This window comes from Lepidothrix coronata, unplaced genomic scaffold (assembly GCF_001604755.1).
Source record: "Lepidothrix coronata isolate B3197 unplaced genomic scaffold, Lepidothrix_coronata-1.0 Scaffold77, whole genome shotgun sequence".
Lineage (NCBI taxonomy): Eukaryota > Metazoa > Chordata > Aves > Passeriformes > Pipridae > Lepidothrix > Lepidothrix coronata.
In genome coordinates, this window is record NW_016690257.1 from 3,003,567 (window position 1) to 3,008,838 (window position 5,272).

At 37.4% G+C, this 5,272-nt stretch overlaps 1 long non-coding RNA gene across 1 annotated transcript; it reads left to right on the top strand.

The window, feature by feature from the left end:
* The first annotated feature begins 2,623 nt into the window (after positions 1 to 2,623).
* On the top strand, positions 2,624 to 3,587 carry LOC108499650. Its single transcript, XR_001875616.1, has 3 exons — positions 2,624 to 2,671; positions 3,086 to 3,150; positions 3,524 to 3,587. It is a non-coding gene; the product is annotated as an uncharacterized LOC108499650 (long non-coding RNA).
* The last annotated feature ends 1,685 nt before the right edge of the window (positions 3,588 to 5,272 follow it).

Genomic DNA, 5,272 nt, shown 5'->3' on the forward strand with positions numbered 1-5,272 from the left:
AAAGCTGAGCTATCTCTTGCGTTTGTTGAACATCAGTTTTGTCCTTACATACTTTCTACAGAACCCTCTTCTTCCTTACTTAAGTTCTTTACTCTGGTCCCTCTGGAATTTTAACTGATGAGTAATCGTTGCTGGGTTTTCTTTTGACAGAAAAGCATCGGTAAAATTATTGTGGTTAATAGATATTAAGGTGTAAAGACACCAAAACAAATTTCTAATCTGTCTTCCTATGTGTCATTATCCTGGTAAGATTTGTACCTATCCTCCCTCTTATTTTTACTAATAAAATATTAATAAAATTTTTAAATGGAGGAACCTGAAATGAGGCATTCCAGTATGACCCCTTCTTCTCACAACTAGACCTAGGTGAAGCCTCAGGGATAAGCTCCCCACCAATCCCTTCAGAAAAGGCTTATTTGGATTAGCTGAAAGTGAAAATCTGATCAAAAAAAAAAAAAAAAGGAGAATTCCCAAAGGAATCCACAACGTATTCTTTTATTGAGAAAATTGAAACGTTTTATTTCATCACAACAGATTAGAGACCGGCACAGAGATGTCTAAATCCATTTAAATGCTTTGGAGCAACTGGCACATCTGCATGGACCTGAGAGGTGCAGCCCAGGAGCCACTGAAGACCTGCACCTTTACAGAGTGGCAGCTGAAGGCTGGGTGGGGAAGCCCGGATCATGTAAGAGGACAGGACACCCAAGGTTGGGAAGCATAATATCACCCAGACAACCAAAGTTCTTTGTTTCAGAATGCTCTTTTACTTTTTTATTATTACTATTTTTGTGGGTTGTTCTGTATCATGAAACAAATATTTAAACAAAAATATAAAAACTGAAACAATTCACCTCATTTGAGGCCACTGAAGAATTCTGTTCTACTCAAGGGTATTTTGGGTGTTGAGCAGATAAAACAGTGCCATCTTCTCCTGCATTCTAAAATGAAACAGAACCAAATCTTTTAATTTTCTCTCCCCTTCCCAAATATCCCTAGTTTATCCAAATATGGATCACCTAATTCCAAAATGGGGTGTTTAACAAAGAAGAGAGGATCACTTCTGCATGGATATGAAGAGAGTTTAGATAAAAAATGTGGCAGATGCCTCACATTCAGGCAGCTAATCTGAGGTGAGATCAGAAACAGACTTACAGGCAGCGTTGTCTTCTACTCCTGGATTTCTTGAGGGAGGATTTTCTGAAGGGCATACCAAGTTCAGGTCAAACGGGAGAGGCTGAGACTGTCATTAATTCTTTGGTTTGGGAGAAAATTGACTAAGGCCCTAAACACTGTTTAATGAACTTGTGACAGAAGTGACAAATCCACAGCAGAAGAATTCAGTTATTTAGCTGATTATGTGGCTGATAAAAATTAATGAAATATCCCAATAAGGATTTATATAGCTACAATATTATTAAAAGTTTATAACCACTTGCTAATTGGCATCATTAATGAAAATTAATGTGGCTTCATGCGCTTAAGTATTTCACTCCATAATGAGGAAATGGACAGTGAAGTGAATTACTACTAATAATTAATACTACTTATATTTTCGAAGACAAATAGCATGTCCAAAGCTTTGCCAAGAGAAAGAAATACAATTATCCAGTCTGTATGTAACATGTGGTGGCAGTGAGCTAGCATTCTATCTAGCGATGTTGAGGATAACCCTCAGTGATACAGATACATCAGAGAGAGATCCCACACCACAGAAAACACAGTAACGACGCTGAACCTGAGGCAGAAGTTTCTCATACGTCTCCCCTTGCCATGTGGGACATGACATTTGCCTTTGCAAATACTGATCATATCAATTCCGTCTCACTGTGTGGTAGAAAACATATGTACAGGAATGAGGGAAGTGCTTTGGCAGAAGGACTGCCTAAATGCCAGGCAAGAGGCATGAAAGGACCTGCAGATCTTGTAGGTAGATCCTATAACAACAGTAAAACCTGAAATGCTCTGTCAGGTACCGATGCTCCCTGCACAGTGCATGTGGATCTGCTTCAAATCAAAAGCATCCAACACGCTTGGCTGAGAAGCATAAAAGACAAGAATATACATTCCAGGCCTTATTCTTCTCTGAATCTTATTCACTTTGCTCAGTGTTTGGGATGTATCATAGCACATCATGATTACAGTCAAAAATATCTCTCTGTAACACATTTATTTCCAACCATTATATATATATATTTTTTTCTTAAGGTCTTAGATGTCTTTTTGTGACATTCATATGAAGTTTTGGTGATTTAAAAAAGCCTTAAAAGATAGGTGGCCCAATTTTAATTTCCTTTTCTTCTTATAATGTTTCAAAAGTCATCTCCATCTTCCTGGGAGAGCCTGATAAAAAACAGAATAAATATTATTTTTTTATCAGCTGAGTGAGACAAAGAATCAAGAGCAAGCACTAGAGACCGTTTCTAGCTGGACATTCAAGGACATACCCATTCATTCATTTTTATTCTTTTTTCTTGAGTCCAATTAATTAATTCTTAATTCATGCTTATAAAATTAAAATTATTGCACAGCAGAGAAGGTTTCCACCCCCATTTGTGACATAACACATGGGATAGTGCCCTATTATGAATTGAGGAGGGCAGTAGCACATTCCTGGTGCCCTGTTGAAGCTTTGTCATTTAGCACAAAAAAATTTCAAGATTCTTTAGATGTAAGGAGGGCAAATAAACTAAATTCCTACAGGGAGGAATTGAACATAACTTTCCCAGTCCTGGAGGGCTGCTATAACCACAGTGTTACTGTTATAAAGACAGTTTCTATCATTACTTTTTCAATCTCACTCTCTGGAGGGAAGCTAGATGAAAGACTTACAGAATGTAACTTGGATTCACTGTATGTACTGCCCTGAAACACAGCCCAGAGAGCCAGGGCTTTTATTTTGTTCTTATTTATTTTGTTCTGGGCTATGAGTCCGCCCACAGATTAAATCGCTTTTATCAATTATGTCTCGGGGTGACATAGTGAGAATTAATTGCTATTTGTAAATTACATTGTGATCTTTGTTACTAATTCAACTGAATACGTGAGGTTCTTTCATTGATGTAACTTTTTTGACCATTTTCAGGTTTTACGTGGAGTAAACTGGAAGTTAGCTCCCATGGGAGTTAATTCACCTTTCCGCTATTCAATGTACCCTGCCTTCAGAAAAATATCTAACCAGGCACCATTTTTTCATATGATTTCTACTCTTAAAATTTATTGAGAATTTATGCATAGAATTGCTGAAGTTTCCTTACAAGCTGGAGACAAACCTTACAGTAAAGATTATCCTAGTGAAACATTCGATTTTTCGTCTACTCTTCACTATTTTTCCTTTTACACTCAAAGCTTTTTTAAAGAGCATATTTAAGATAAGGTTGTAGAGATGTGCAATACTTTTTGCCTTGCCCTAGTTGTATGTAAGTAAATTAATAGAATGAAAGGAATTAACTTCCCCTGACTGCTATATTCCATCAAAGGACTAATTTTTTCTATCTGTCTTCCTCTGCCTTTGTGTTCTAAGTTTTGCCCTTCTTCATGATGACTCACCATGGTAGAATATTTTCCCAAGGGATGTTTTCTAGTAGGTAAGTGATTTTATTTTAGATCTCGGTTCGAAGGTCACCTTTTGTCTGTTTACTTTGTTTGCAGAGGTATATTCATCTTTGTGTTCAAAAAGCCTTTCTATCATCCATCCCTTTATCTGCATTACCAAAATAAGCTGACTTGAAATATAGTGTTAATTGCACCTATTTTGGAACATCTAACTTGCAAATGTTTCCACCTGGGCTTTTATTATAGTTTGTTTATTTGTTTGTTTGTTTAAAGAAAATTTATAGAAATAAAAGGTGTATCTAGATTAAATATAACATTTTTGCTGTGAGGATAATGAGGCCCTGGCACAGGTTGCCTAGAGAAGATGTGACTGCCCCATCCCTGGAAGTGTTCAGGGTGAGTTGGAAGTGGCTTGGAGCAACCTGTACTAGTGGAAGGAGTCTCTGCCATCACAAGGGGTTGAATCTAGGTGGTGTTTAAGATCTCTTCAAACCCAGGTCCTTCTATGGTTCTAGGCTTCAATGAAGTAACCAGTTTTAGGTTGAAATTAATCTCATCTTTCGTAGAAGTACTTAATGTAGGACAGAATAGTCTGGCTTTAAAACAACAATTTTTTTTTTTTATAGACTGCAAAGAGAGACAGTGATGAGTATCTCAGATGGAGACATCTGTATTGTAACTGTCTAAAGTGAAGGAAGATGCATCCCATCCAGAAAAGAGAACTAATAGTATCATATCAAAGACCACAAGAATATATTTCCTCTCTCTGCTCTTCCAGTCAGAGGGGAATGCGCTGGAGCTGGCCACACATCACAAATAAGATAAAAGGCACAGCCAAAGTGAATAGATTAGCACAAAGCCATATGTAGAGCCACTCAAAGCTGCTGACAAACGATGTTGAACTTCTAACAAAATACTGAAATTCAAAGACTATTAAAACAAAAAAAAAAGCCCTACTAAAAAAACCATTTAAAGAATGGGGGTGGGCAGATGAAGGAGAAAGGATTGGGGGGAAGACAAATGATATTCATTTAGTAAATTGTTCGGTAAGAAGGCAAGTATAATCTCAGGCCTATAGCTTGTCCCTTGAGGTTGTTAAGTGTTCTCCTGTATTCAGCAGAACAGGAAAGGTTTACATCACCCTTCCCATCAAAGTGGTATTTGGACTACCTTCTCTCCAATCTACTTAACATCCTCATTTACATCTACCTTTCTGACTTCTATTAAAACTGGGCTGCTATTCCACTGTCCTGCCACATGCAGCCATTCTCCTGTCCATCATTAAATTGTTGCCTTTTCTTCTGCTCTTCCTCCTCCCTTCCTTTCTCTTCTGCTCCACCCTGCAGCTCCCAGAGGTATTTGCATTTGTGTGGCAAATACACTGATTCTCTTCACATGGTTTGCTCCAGCATGACATGAACTATTTAATTGTAAATTATTAAGTCATCTGTACTTTCCTGAAATGATTCACAGTGGAATGACAGGAAATTATTCCTAGTGGAATGACAGGATATGATATGATGAAATCACGATTCACATGTAAATTGGATGTCTGCTGATAGAAATCTGAAGTCCACTGAGAATTCACAAAAGGAAAATGCTGTAAGGCTTATCCATTGGGTAGATGATTTACTAACGGATAGAGCTTGTTTTAGTATTGTCCACTCTTATTTGTTAAAACCCTAGGGTGATTTTTTTAATTTCTTCAGTTGTAGCT